The 15,212-nt window shown below is 47.5% G+C and overlaps 1 long non-coding RNA gene across 1 annotated transcript in view; it reads left to right on the top strand.

Annotated features, from left to right (window-relative positions):
• The window catches only part of LOC141581582 (uncharacterized), a 451,221-nt gene that overhangs the window by 197,714 nt on the left and 238,295 nt on the right, over nt 1-15,212 (top strand). The gene's annotated exons all lie outside the window — the stretch shown is intronic.

The following is a 15,212-nucleotide window of genomic DNA, read 5'->3' as shown; positions in this document are numbered from 1 at the left end:
CTTCACTCTCCTGGTAGTTGATTTCCTGAAAAATTTGGTACACATTGAAATTAAGAATTCTGCCTAGATCTTCACTTAGATGAACGTCTCACGGAGTATTTGGAAGTCACACAAGAATAGGGGCAGATCTTGCTCATGTGACTCTGGGGACACTGAGGGACATTTAATATCCTTGGTCCCTGTGGCCAAGTGCCAGAGCAAGCCTAGCTGTTGGGAGAGACCAAAGCAGCCCAGCTCATTTTCAAATGCCCCCAGGGCACGTGCCAGCTTTGCACGAGCCTCCAATCAGGTGTTACCAACAGCACAGCGATGAGACATTGTTGGACTGGAAATCATACAATCTGCTTGGTGCAAATTACATAAGGGTTGACAAATGATTTCTTTATTAGGGATGTGGCTTCAAAGCCTCTTGGTAGTTCTGCTTGTCAGATGGGGAGTAGTGATTTCCTGTTTCTAAAGGGGTAAGCCCAGGGCACGGTGACACCCTGGAGCTGTCCTGCCACTGCCTCTTATAGGCAGGGCCTCAGCAGCTGTTATTATGGAATTTGGGATGTTGGCATATATAGGCTTAGGTTTACTGACTTAGTTTTAAACTGAAACTTGCAAAGCCCATTTTTGGTAGAGACAGTTTTCAATACATAGACATTTGCTGCAGCTACGGTTTGAGTAGGAAACAGGGACGTGTCCTTCCTGAGCCCCCAATACACAGTACACATCCCCTGGGAGATGTCCTGATCTTTACCATACACTGGCAAGGTCATATGATATCACCTTTTCCTCCTGGTTGAAACTGAAACGCCGAAGTTAAATATTTACCAGTTGAGGGTGAATAAACTCTGAGTCCAGCTCCTGTGTGGTTCCAACTATGTTGCAGCGTTTTCCGGCTCCGTTCTTGTACTTAACAAACGCGAAAATGTTCTGCTCTGACGAGGCTGGGAATACGAATGCTTCGTGTTGGAAAAAGTTATGCTTAACTTTAAATTATTCAGGTAGAAATCATACAGTTGTGAATTGCACATCGATTTCCATTCCTTTCTGACTTGTCAGTATTTTCACCAAGTTTATTCGTTAGCAACTTTACCCAAATAGGAACAGCAGCTGGAGAAATAAAATTAGAGTCGTTAATTACATTATTTTTTTAAGTTCTGGCAAAATGGCTGATGGGTGATGAAGCATGCATTTGATGAAAATGGATGATTGGTATTTGATTTAGCCATACCCTTTCTGTTCTTTGAGAATTGATGGTTTAGATGCCCTAACTACTATTTTATGTAATGAAATAACTTGCAGCTTTTTTGACAGACAGAGCAATATTTCTTTACCCTAAAGTCTATCATTGTGGCTTTTGAGCTTCACTTAATATTTTGAATAATGAAATAGAAGAATCTTTGTTTGGCAGTTTGAGAATAGAATATCACTGAAAGGTGAGATTGCTGGAGTTAATCAGGCTGAATAACACTGACATTTGCAAGAGGAGATTGCCAGGGAGTTAGGCTAGGAAAAATGTTCTTAAAGTCATACAGAACCTTCTGTGAATTTAAAGGGTGAGAAAACTTAAAAGCACAATTAAGTTTTCCGGGAAGCATTTTTCTCCACGGAATACAATTTCTGCACCTGATTCCAAGCTCGTGTGCTTGAAGGCCACTGACAGCTGAGCATCTCAAACAGGGATGCCCTGAAGAGCAGCCTGTGAGTCACTGATGTCCGTGTTTCACTGAATTCATCTTTTAAGCGTGGAGGAGTCACTTCTGTTTTATTTCTGATCTGACACCCTGTTGTTCTTTGGACTCAAAACCCATCTTACGGGAAGGTATCTATGGTACCCCAAGTCGACTTCAGCAATGGGCTCAAGCCTCGTTCCCCCATCCTCAGCGGGTGCTTTGGGGTCTCTGTTTTGATTTGGAGGCTCGTTTTCTGATAGGAGATTCAATTCTGTCAATTAAGGTAGAACACCTGCTTTTTCTCTGATTTTTCAGAAGATTTACATTTTGAAAAGCAAAGCAGGTGCTTGAATTTTGTAGCATTATAATGAAATGGAAAATTGTCAATGTCACCAAAGTGATTGAAAAATTTCCAAAATGAAGTTGAATTCATGAAATGTGATGAGGCCATGAGACCAAAATCCCAGCATGGCTTTCAAGGAGACATTCCACCAGGGAGCTTGGAAGGAATGTGGAGAGACGGCTTCCTCAGCAGCCTCTTGGCTTCCTCGTGGGGCCCTGGCTCCCCAGGACTTCAGGATTCCAGGAGGAGTTTGAAAAAAGATGGAGTGCTGGAATACAGCTTCATGTGGTATGTTTAATGCAGCATTTGTGAAAAGCAGATTGTCAGAAACTCTTAGGAGCGCTATTATATCTGTGATTCTAGAGCCAGGAAGAGACACGGGAAATTGCAGCAATTACAGCCCCATCTCATTGATTAACGCCGATTGCAAAATAGTCACGAAAATATTGGCACTGCAGCTTCAGTCTGTTTTACCTAATCCTGTTCATGCCAGTCAAACAGGGTTTACCAAAGGAAGGCACTAAAGCAACAGCCGAGAACCATTTATCATCTGGATGTCCGTAATGAACGCAGGGAATGCAGTCGGCGGCCGTCTTTCCTGACCCCACTCCTTCCTATCCTGAGCTTGATCTGCAGTCACTGCTTCTTGGCTTGATCACAGGACACAAAGATAGTTACCTTTAAAATGCTACATGTTTTGATAAGTTAAAAAAAAAAAAAAACACCATCAAGTCTTACAGTACAATTATACATCATCCGGTGAGTCACTGGGAAAGACCCAACTTGAAAACCAGCCAATTTCTTCCCTGGAAAGAATAATTAATCCAGGAATGGTGTTTCTATTTATAATCTGTTCACCAAAAGTGACAGGTTGTACCCTGATGAAGTTTCTGGTTGTTTACGTTTCTGGATTTTATGTTCTATTTTTCTAAATCTTCGGTTTCACCAGAGAATTTGTTCTTATCTTCATGTGGGAACAGTTGTGGTCAAAGCAAAAACTGTAGGAATAAAATTCAAGGCATTTTGCAGTTTCTTTTTCATTTTTCCCCTGATCTCCATTTTCTGTCCCGGCCCCTGCCTCTATATTAATGCAAATACAAATTTCTTTTGAATGAAGAGGGACAGGGGTTTGAAAAGATAGTAAGGCCCCTTTTCCCTGGCCTTTGGCTGGTGATCCTAGGACACGTTGGCCCTGTGAAGGAAGACAAACGTGCCTTTACAGAGGGAAAGACCCCTCCGGAAGCCAGCGTCCTCCTCGATGTGTTTAGCTGGGACACCGGTAGGGTGAGAGGAGGTTCTTGAGTACATTGCGGTGTTAGACCTGGAGACATCTAATTAAAACCCTTGCATTTAGTTTGTGGTGGAGTAAAAGCTAAGAGAGTACAGTTGTAAACAAAAACTGAAACAACCTGTGATTGTGAATTTGCAGATTGCTGGTGTCCCCACTGAAAACTGGGTGTAAATGCGGCCAGTGCTGTTTGCTGCCTGCGGTGATAACGTAACGCGCTGTCTGTAGCTGAGGTGAGACACAGCCACTGCTTTGGGAAGAGGGAGGCTAGCAGAAATGTGGCAAGTCAACGACTCAGCTCCATCCATCCGGCAGCCTACTCCCTGTTCTTTTCCATGTTGGTCACCTATTTCCTGGCAGCCGATATGGCAGCTCCCTTTCTAAACCACCAAACTCCTCTTCATCCCTCAAGACCCACTTTATATTGCTCTTCTTTGGTGAGCCCTTCCTTGGTCTCTGTAAGGCGGAGTGAGTTCCCCTGCCCTCTCTGCTCTCAGAGCACTGTATTCCTGTTTCTATGACAGTATTTAACATTCCAAATTCATCGCCCTGCACACTACGCTACGGTAACTATCTTGAGCACAGGGGCTCTGTCTTACTCATCCTTTGAACCCAGCACCTGCTTGTGGGTGCTACAAATATTTGTTCAATGAATAAATACAGGAATGAGACAAGGAACTAAATAACAGCTGCTAATGTCATTTAACTAGAAGGGAGGCTTAAAGAAGATGAACTGGTTCTATGTGCGTGAGCTATACATTCATTCCAGACCTGCTCTATCAGTAAATGCAAGCTTGGGTCCTTCTCTGAGTCCTGGGCAGAGGACAGGTGAGAGCAGCCAGGCTGAGCTCCAGGACCAGCTCCTGTTTATTATTACGATAATTAAATGTGATGCTTCAAATGAATCATCTTAACACATGCCTGGAGGGGAGTGAGTGCCCAGGAGGTGCAGCTCTCAATGTGGGCCTAATAGGATTTCAGGGCTTGAGACATCATAGCAAGCAGCCCTGGGCTCCTTTGTTTAAAAAACAGCATCAGCAAATGCTTTCCTAGTGCTTACCAGGCACACCAGGGTCTTTACACTGTAAACCAGAACGATGATGCCCTAACTCCCAACCCCCAACTGAACAGACCCCATCTTGGCCATGGGGACCCCAGAGAAACCTTAAAACCTGAGTTCTCAGCCATGATGAGAAGGGAGGTGGGATACACCTCATTTTCTCCCTCTGTTTCGGAGTTTGGACGTGACCGGCCAGCATTCCTGCTAAAACAGAGATCACGAGGCTGACAGAATCTACGCTGTCGCACCAAGATGCCAAGTGATAAACAGGACCCACGGCCATGCGGAGGCCAGCGTGGTCACAGCTGCAGGCCGTCGGTTCTACCCGAGAGGCCGCTTTGCCCCAGTAGGATGTGGCTGGCTCTGTGATTCGCAGATCTGCTTATCTTTTCCTTTTTTATTTTGAGACAGGCTCTCACTGTGTCACCCAGGTTGGAATGCAGTGGCAAGATCATGGCTCACTGCAGCCTTGAGCTCCCAGGCTCAGATTCCCCTCCCATCACTTTCCTGAGTCTCTGGAACTGCAGGCATGCACCACAGGGCTGGGCTCGTTGTAGAGATGGGTTTGGGTCTGTTGCCCAGACTGTTCTCAAACTCCTGAGCTCAACCAATTTGCTCACCTCAGCCTCCCAAACTGCTGAGATTATAGGCGTGAGCCACATGAGCAATCTAGACTTTCTTAACTTAAACATTCCTTTCTGCTAACTCCAAGTTTGTGGACAAAGTCTTATTCCTTCAATCAATTAAAAATGAGAGGATCTCAGAAACTAGCTATGACTTACAAGCCCCTGCCTCAAGATATCCTGCCTTTTGGGGCCAAGCCAGTGCCTACTTCCAAGCATTGATTTTATGTCTTTGCCTGTAACTCCCGCCTCCCCGAAACGTATAAAATCAAATTAACCTCACCACCTCGAAACAACTTACTCAAGGCCTCTTGGGTTTGCGTTTCCCCTGGCTTGGTTGTTCACACGGGCTCAGAATAAACCTCTTTAGGGTATCGTACGGAGTTTGTTTTTTCCCTTAACAACACATACCAACTCACTGGTGCTCACAGCAGCCCTATGAGGGAGATACACTTTTATATTACAGATGAGCACGCCAGGACTCCGAGAGGGTTAGTCACTTGCTAAGGTCATACAGCTAGTAAGTAGCAGATGTGACATTCACACCATGGCAGTGTGATCCAGCATCCTTAATACATACATGAAGTATGTATCCAGCATCTCCCTTGTGCAGGTGTCCTTCACTGTGGATATCACTGTCAGCAATGTTGGATATACAGGACGCCATTAGGAATTCAGGGCTCAAGGCTTTCAGCCGAGGTTTAATTCAAGCAAGTTGAGCTTTTGTGAAATATTATGCTGGATTATAATAAAGTTCATTTTCAGAGCGATCTGGTCTAAAGAGTGAAAGAACTTACGCTGGCAGCTCTCCACTGATTTCATCTCAGGAGTTCTTTACACTCTTAATTATTGAGAACCCCAAAGAGATTTTGTTTCTGTGGGTTACATCCATGGATACTGACCATGTTAGAAATTAAAACAAAAAAAATTGAATATTAACGTATTAATTCATTTACAAATTATAACAAACCCATTTTATGGTGATATAATTAACTTTTGTTCTAAAAGATAAGCTGTATTTCTTCAGAAAGTGGGGAGTGGCATGGCTTTACGTTTTTGCAAATTGATTCTGTGTCTGGCTTAAAGACAGTTGGACTCTCATCCTTCGGTCTTCGTTCTGTTGCAATGTGTCGTTTTGGTTGAAGTAAATGAAGAAAATCCAGCCTTGCATAGATACGTAATCAGAAAAGGAGTCGTTAACAGCCTTTGCAGAATAATTGTTATACTCTTCGTTGTTACAACACCAAACTCTACAGGCGGTAGCGTGTTAAAGGTTAGCAGCAGTATGGATTCTGAAACCACGTGAATGAGCTTTCCATGCCCTGGCATACTAAAATCCATTATCCTCTGAACGGGTCTTTTTTACCCAAGCATGATTTTTGCAACATCACGCATCGGTCATTTGGAAAAGAATGATTCACTGAGTTATGCAGATCTTCCAAATGCTCGCAGATTTCATCACACAACATTGAAAAGTCACATTCACCAATATCATCACCCACGTCCTCAGACAGCTCTCCAGGTACAGGGGGCACAGTACACCATTGTGTCTCTGCGTCAGCCCAGGCAGAAGAACAGAGGCAGGCAGTACAGAAGGCTGGGGCTGTGTTCTTTTCTGCTCCTATTATAATTCAGCCTCTTCCCCGTACAGACCAGGGGTTCCTGGGTTCCCAGCTGATGCCTGAAAGCAGTGTGTGTTCCTAACACCAGAACAGAAGCACATTCCACTTGCGAGTTTCACGCTAAGCTTTTTAATGATATTGTCGACAAATCTTGGACCACCGAAAGAGCTTTTGTGACTTGGTCTTGTCATGTTAGCCAGTTTTTTTTTTTTCTTTCTGATTTTGCTGTCTAATATCACAGACAATCTCTGAGAAGGAAAAGCAGGCATCCAGATGAAGTTTGTAGTTTAGATTCACTCCTGTTTTATTTTTGAGCGGGTGCCATATTCGTAAACATCTTGCAGAAAGTATTTTTGAAGGATTCAGTGGTTATGATGCTGCTTTACTTTCTGGAGATCTATAAAGGGGGAGGCCCTTTAAGGAGAATCTAGATAGGCTAGTTAACAAGGCTTCTATGAAGACTCGAGAGAAAATGTGTGTGGAACTTGGGCTGAAGGAAGAAGGGCGGGCAGCGAGCTCTCCACGGGTGCAGTTCATGAGAGGCAACGCTGGTCAGAGGGTGAGGGGCCCCAGGTGAAAGTGCCACTAACACCTGTGAGCCTGTCTGACCTCTGCCCTTCACCCGTGCTTCCGGGTGCCCCTCCTCCTGCTCCTGGGCTCTGGAGCAGGGACAGGTTGCTTAGACGTCACCTGAGCAGCCATTGACCTCCACAGTATAAACCATCTTCCAGCATTAACAGCTGCAGAGGTTGGGAGTGCTGCCTTTGCTGCTGTCTTCACACTGAGCTGAGCATGAGAGGGTTGGAATGGACGAGGGATTGAGGGAGAGGAGAGAATTCATGTTAATTGAGTGTACGCTAGGAGGGAATTCATGTGAACTGAGCATATACTAGGAGGGAATTCGTGTTAACTGAGTGTACACTAGGAGGGAATCCATGTTAACTGAGTGTACACTAGGAGGGAATTTGTGTCAACTGCACATATACTAGGAGGGAATTCGTGTTAACTGAGTATATACTAGAATTTGTGTAAATCAAATGTATACTAGGAGGCAATTCATGTTAACTGAGCATATACTAGGAGGGCGTTCATGTTGAATTATGCTAGGAGGGAATTTGTGTTAATGGAGTGTATACTAGGAGTGAATTCATATTAATTGAGCATATACTAGGAGGGAATTTGTGTAAATCGAGTGTATACTAGGAGGGAATTCATGTTAACTGAGCCTATACTAGGAGGGCGTTCATGCTGAATGTATACTAGGAGGAAATTCATGTTAACTGAGCATATGCTGGGAGGGAATTCATGTTAATTGAGTGTATACTGAGAGGGAATTCATGCTGAGTGTATGCTAGGAGGAAATTCACGTTGAGTGTATACTATGAGGGAATTCATATTAATTGAGCATATACTGTGTGCCAGGTACTGTGTCAGACCTTGTGTGACTGTCACCCTATCCAGTCCTAGCTCAGGGAGAAAGGCTGTCCTGTCTCCATTTCATGAGTAAGAAAGATTCAGGGGGTGTTACCTGCTGGAGGGCATCTACCGGTAAGCAGAGGAGTCTGGTTTTCTAGGACTTAAACGTCCTTCTTTCTCCCAGCTTCACAGGATTCTTTCACGTGGTGTTCCTGTGTTTACTCCTTAGAGTGATGTCTTTAATTGGTAGAGAAAGAAAATGGCTCCTAAGTTTATCTGCAAGCTGATCAAAGTCTAAGGATACATAAAGGTCATTACTGTTTTTATCTGCAAGGCATATGCAAAATCTACATGTGTTCAGCACAGCATTGCAAGACAGTCAGCGCTCGCACTGTTCTCAGAGAGCCGAGGCGAGGGTCGAGGAACTGAAAAATCCTACGCAGATGAACAACCGAGGTTCACCTCGTGCCACAGAAACCGAGAAAATCCAGCCGGGTACAGTTGGAGACAAAACGAACAGCACAGAGAGTGAACCAGTAAAGTCTTTCTGGAAGAGGAAAATTTTGATTTGAGATTTGGCTTTTTTCCTCTGGTGCTTCATGAATATATATCATAAAAACACACACACACATACACACACACACACAAAAACGGTGAAATTGTGAGACCTCTGCACCCAAACAATGTACCATGACTAGAGGGGTAACCAGTGAGGATAATTGCTAATTTGTGTGTGTGGTTCTTAAAAGGACCTGATATGTGTGTTGCTCCTGAGGTAGAGAGACTGTCTGCTGTGTGCCCCAGACTGCATGCATGCATTTGCTGTGCCTAGGCTCTTTCTCACTCTGTTTATTGATTTTTTATGTTTCTGAGCCAACACCACAACATTCTGAGCACTATAGTTATCAAATATTCTTTGATATTTTACACTGCTAATTCGTTGTTGGTTTTTCCTGTACATTTTCTTTTCTAGATGAATCTTGAAATCAGCTGGTCAAATTCTGTAAAATTTCCTTTGGGATTTGGATTTGGATTAATTTGGAGAACTGACATCCTGATGATAGTGTTTATAGGTTTGATTTTCATTTCTTGTGTGATTATTTTCAACTGTGCGTGCCTTAACCTTTCCTCGGCTCTTTGGGAGGTCTTCTGTCTCTCCCCAGCAGCGCGGATTCCTTCTCCTGCCCAGTCTGCTCTGCTTTTCACTGCCTTCAGTGCAGATTCTCACCCTGCTCATGTTGCTCTCCCTGTGATGCTTGCTCCTGTTGAGCAGTGTCAGGTAACGCTCTCTAAAAGTGCTTTTCAGCTCCTTAGTAGATAATTTCCAAGGGTGTGGTTTTCCACTGAATCCTAGACTATTATTCCCTTTCTCCTGTGTTGCAAGGTGTCCATGCAGAGACATATTAAATGAGAGCCCTCTGGGCGCTGGCGGTGGGCTTGGGGTGGTCCACACTGAACCAACTGCAGGCTTCCAATCTGAAGGGAAGTTCTCCTGCAGGGGGATGCTGCTGATGGACTACTGATACTGACAAGTACTGATACTGCCTACCAGTACTGATGGGTACCGATACTGCCTACTGATATCGATGGGTACTGATACTGCCTGCCAATACTGATGGGTACTGATATTGCCTATGGGTACTGATGGATACTAATATTGTCTACTGATACTGCCTACCAATACTGATAGGTACCAATACTGCCTACCAGTACTGATGGGTACCAAAACTGCCTACCAATATTGATGGGTACCAATACTGCCTACTGTTACTAATGGGTGCCAATACTGATGGGCACCGATACTGATGGGTAGTGATATTGCCTACCAATACGGACAGGTACTGATACTGCCTACCGTTACTGATGGGTACTGATACTGATGGGTACTGATACTGCCTACCGATAGTGATGGATACTGATACTGCCTACTGATGCTGACAAGTACTGATAGTGATGGGTATTGATATGATGGGCATTGATACTGCCTATTGATACTGATGGGTACTGATACTGCCTACCAATACTGAGGGGTGCTGATACTGCCTACTGATACTGATGGCTACTGATACTGATGGGTACTGACAGTGACAGGTACTGACACTGCCTACTGATACTGACAGGTACTGATACTGCCTGCTGGTACTGAGGGGTACTGATACTGCCTACCAGTACTGAAGAGTACTGATACTGCCTGCTGATACTGATGGGTACTGATACTGACAGGTACTGACACTGCCTACTGATACTAACAGGTATGATACTGCCTAACAATCCTGAGAGGTGCTGATACTGCCTGCTGATACTGGTGGGTACTGACAAGCACCAGGCCTGGAGAAGCAGTTCTTTACACCAGGATGAACAAACAGAAGGATATCACGATGGAAGTCACGGGTATATTTTGAATGTAGCAGAAAGGAAATATTGGCCCCACACTTAATGGGGAAATGGTGTTTTTTCCACTGGACGTGGGACCTCAGAGAGAGGCAAAGATGTGCATGTTTCCTGATAAGAGAAAACGGACTTATCAAAGGAGGAGGCAGACAGCTCAGAAAGGCGAGAGCTCTAACTTCTGCAACGTGGCAGAGTGATGTGGTGCATGTGTCTGTGGAAGTGGAATATCGTGTGTCATGGTGTCTAATAATGTGGTGGGGCAGAGTATTGTGAGACCAATGTCTAAGATGGCCAGGCTGGCTTCTGCCTGCGTCCCTGTCCTCTGCAGGGCTGTGCAGGGTCCGGGGGCCAGGACACTCTCCAGCGGGGCTGTGGGAATGCCTGGCTGCAGGTCCGCCCATGGAAGGGCTTTGACACTAGCCCAGTGTAAGCTCACAGGGACACCCATGCCTGTGTGGATGTGTGGGAGGACATCTGTGTGTGCCAGCAGGTAACCAATGTGTGTGTGTGTCTGAGATGTGTGTGTCTGCATGTTTGGTGAGTGTGTATTTACGTGTTTGTAGTGCATGTGTGTCTCCTGTGAGTGGTGTTAGATGTGTCTAGGGGAGGGTGTGTATATGTCTGTGGTGTGTGTGTGCATCTGTGATGTATCTGTGATGTGTGCGTGATGTGTGTGGGTGTGTGTCTGGTTTGTGTCTATGCGGTGTGTGTTTGGTGTGTAGATGTGTATCTGTGGTATGTCTGTGGTGTGTCTGTGGTGTGTGTCCCGTGTGTGTGTCTGTGGTGTGTGTGTGTCTTTGGTGTGTGTGTCTGTTGTATCAGTGGTGTGTCTGTGGTATGTATGTGGTATGTGTCTGTTTTGTGTATCTGTGGTGTGTGTGTGGTCTGTGTGTCTGTGGTGCATATGTGTAGAGTATGTGTTTGTGGTATGTGTATGGGGTGTGTGTGTGTGAAGTCTGTGTTGTGTGTGTTTCTGTGCTGTGTATGTGTGGTGTGTGACTGTGGTGTGCATGTGGTGTGTGTGTAATGTATATGTCTGTGGTGTAGGGTGTGTGCGTGTCTGTGGTATGTGGGGTATGTGTGGTTGTGTGTGTGTGTAGTGTGTGGTGTGTGTGGTGGTGTGTGTGTATGTAGTGTGTGTGGTTTGTGTGTCCGTGTGGTATGTGTCTGTTGTGTCTGTGTGGTGTGTCTGTGTGGTGTGTCTGTGGGGTGTCTGTCTGTGGTGTGTGATGTGTGATGTGTGTGTGATGTGTGTGTGTGTGATATGTGATGTGTGTGTTTGGTGTGTCTGTGGGGTGTGTGGTGTGTGTCCCTGGTGTGCATGTGGTGTGTGTGCACCTCTGTGGTGTGTGGAACACACAGTCCCAGCGCTCCCTCTGGTGCCCTCTGCCCGTGTCCCCATCATGCCCGTGTGTCCCCACGTCCCCAGAGTGCGTCCCACTGTCTGCATTGGCCTCTGAGGCCTGGAGCCTTATCCATCAGGAAACTGGGCCTTGGGGCCGAACAGGGGTCAGCACCGAGCCCGCGTGCGCAGGCGGCTCTGGGGGCTCCCGAGGTGGCTTCCCTCTGGGCCGGGGTACGTTCCATTCTTCCTCATTCGCAGTTATGGCCCTCACTGGCCGCCAGACAGGAGCCCCTGACGTGGCTTCTGTGGCTTGTGAGGTGGCGCCAGCCCCGGGGACCTGCAGGTCTAATGCAGACTGGCCGCCTCTGCCCCAGGCCACATGGGCCTTGATCCCCACTCACAGTGGCCCAGGCATCAGCTGCTGCTCCCCAGAAGGTCCACATCAATCGGCCAACATCAGGCAGAAACAGTCCCGCGGGGCCCAGCCTCCTGGGAGCTACCCAGGCGCTGCAGCCACCCTTCACCAGCGTGGGCCTGGCACCAGTGGGGCTCAGCGAGGCGCCTGCCGCCGTCAGGAGGCTGCGGTGCCCCCTGGCGCCCTCCCGGTTCCGCGGCCCAGCCTTCACCTGTTCTCAGGCTGCAGCCAATTTGCTAAATTCCTGGCATGTTTTGCCTGTTTCCACCTGGGATTGAAATTTTCAACAATTGACCTCCAACCTCCTTAAATTCACACATCACGCCAAGTGTCTTACAGGAAACCCACGCAGCCCCTGACCCTGCACCGCAGCAGAGCGGCTCCCCGGGAGCCACACAGGGTTCTTTTCTTCTCTGGGAAACACGTGGTGCTGTGTCGACTTTCCGGGAATGATTGAGACAACCTGTTGATGTGCATTAACACCAAGGCCATCTCACTTCGTGGAGAAGAAAATGCCGCTGGGTCTAATTAAGCCACTGATTTAAAACAATGCTCGGAAAACAGCTGTAGAGACTCCGCGTTCCCTAAGCTACGGTGAGTTTGTTCCTGTCCGCAGGAGCCGCCTCGCCTCCGCAGCGCCACCCCCGCTGCCACAGCCACCTGTGCAGCTGAGCCAAGGCACAACTGCCCCGTGATGCTTTCCACCAGCGCACGTGGCTCTGAAGAGCTCTATCAAGACCACGTGAGAGGGCGCCACCATAGCGCGTCCCCCTGCGGCAGCTGAAACGACTCTGTTCCATTTGTTGGAGAAATGAGTCAGCACCCTGAGAAACTGTGACTCTTGCACCCTTTCCTGGCACTGCCCCGTGGCCAGCTCCGAGGGCAGCAGGGAGATATTTTATATTGGCATGACCCCAGGCCTTGCCTCTGAGCTACAGAAGAAGGGGCACTGGCCCACCGGAGGCAGAGCTGGGGTCTGTTCTGGCTCTGACGTTTTACAGCCACATGGCCCGGGACATTCACATTCCAAGTTCCTCTGTTTTTAGTGGAGGGATGATCACGCTCCTTCACAGCTTGTCCTAAGCAGCCCAGGAAGTAGGAATTACGGATTGTCTAGTCCGATGGATGTGGGGGATCCTTGACTTGGCCCAAAGCGGGAGTCCACTGTGTTCTGATCCAATCCACGCCCTGCACTGCTGCTTCTCTGTATGGTGTTTCTCTCCACGTGCAATGACAGGAGGCCACTCCCATTTTTTGCTGCTGAGGAATGTCAGTAAATGTTCCTAGGGACACCAGTCCATGGGGTCCGGATCCAAGCACGCTGTTATCTTCAAATAGTGTTGCAGTCCCTCTCCTGGTTGGAGTCAGGTGAGCTCCGTTGCACTAACACGGTCTCTGTGTTTGTGCTGCTTAGAAAACGCCTTAGTTCCGTCTAGCTTGGTCTCCTGAGAGCGTCGTCGGCATCGTCCTCCACCCCGCAGAGCCCCGGTAAGTTCCTGTCTGCCCTGCGCCCCTGCTGTCCCTCCCTCGTTGCTTCGAAGGCTTCAGACCAGCCTTGGTGTGCAGCCTGCTCTCTCAGTGATGCCCGGCCTTGGGAGGCTTCCTGCACATACGCATCCATATGAGAAATGCTATTGGCCCAGAAGGTCACTCCAGGGGCTGTAAAATTTGACTCCTCCCAGGAGCTGAGAAATGACTTGCAAAAGTCTGGTTTTAATAGTGAAGACTTCAGCAAAACCAACCACAATGAATAATTGTCATCGCAAAGACAGAAGGCTGAGATGTGACAGGAATAAGAAGGGGTGAGATGTGAGTGCAACCTTCAAACCCTGGTGTTAATAAGTAAATACAAGCAGTTTTCATGTCATATTCTGCCATTTTCCTAACAGTATGTACCGTCCGCTCACAGACCCGTAGGCAGGGAATTCTTGCCGAGTGTGGGAACAGGGTCCCCCATAGAACCAGCGTCACAGCCTCAGCCCTCTGCCTGGATGCAGGAAGGGGCAGGGTGGACGTGGGCCCTGAGGTGCACGGGCCCAACTGGGCAGCATCTGTGGCATCTGGTTGTTCTTACCTGGGCTAGTGGTCTCCTTTCTAGTGGTAGCCTACCTGGGGGCCTACGTGGCAGGGCCCTGGCAGGTGGAGCCGAGACAGCACGTGGTCTATGCCTCCAGTGGTGCCTCCTTGCTCTCCACGGTCCCCCAGGCAGCACTCATTCCCTGTCCCTTGTCATTTCTGGGGGTGGAAACATCTCCAGATCCTAAAAAAGTCCATTCCCTTCTGAACAGTTGCCGCTGAACCTGAGGCAGTTGCAGTACCTTTTGATGTAGGAGTCTGAAATTCAACATCTAGACAGAGTTAGGAGGTCAGGCCATGGAAACTCTGAAATGACATGCAATTTTAATGCATTCGTAAATTTTCTGGAGCAAAAATCCAAAGCTACTATCCGATTCTCCAAGGGGCTTCTCCACCCCTCAAATGTTCAGAGCACACTTTCATGATCTCGGTCCTCTTGGAGACGAACATGGATCAGTCCACATGGAAGGTGTTCTGTGGGTCCACGGGGCTCTGAGCCTGGGATCTCGAGGTCTATGGCAAAGTGCTCTAGAGACAGGAGAGGTGGTGGTCAGAAAGGAGACACCTGGGCTGATCTGTGTCGTTAATTCTGTGTGCCAACTTGGCCAAGCCCCAGTGCCCAGACATTGGATCAGATATCAGCCTGGCTGTTGCTGTGAACGTGTGTTTTGGAGGAGATTGACCTCAAATGAGTGGACTTAGGGTGAAGCAGATGGCCTTTGGGAATGTGAGCGTGTCTCACCCAATCTGTTAAAGACCTTAAGAGCAAAGGTCTGAGAACTCCCAGAGAAGGAGCTTGGCCTGCAGACAGCCTTTGAGCTGCAGCCCCGACTCTTCCCCGGGGCCCCAGCCTGCCCCCTGCCCTGCAGACTGCAGACTTGCCAGCCCTCGTAGTCATGTGAACCAGTTCCTTCAGATCAACCTGCCTCCCTCTCCAGGTAGATAGACAAAGATGGAGAATAGATACAGGCC

This window comes from Saimiri boliviensis, chromosome 16, assembly GCF_048565385.1.
Source record: "Saimiri boliviensis isolate mSaiBol1 chromosome 16, mSaiBol1.pri, whole genome shotgun sequence".
NCBI classification, from domain to species: Eukaryota; Metazoa; Chordata; class Mammalia; order Primates; family Cebidae; genus Saimiri; species Saimiri boliviensis.
The sequence above is the reverse complement of the archived record's forward strand: the minus strand, read 5'-3'. Positions and strand labels throughout refer to the sequence as shown.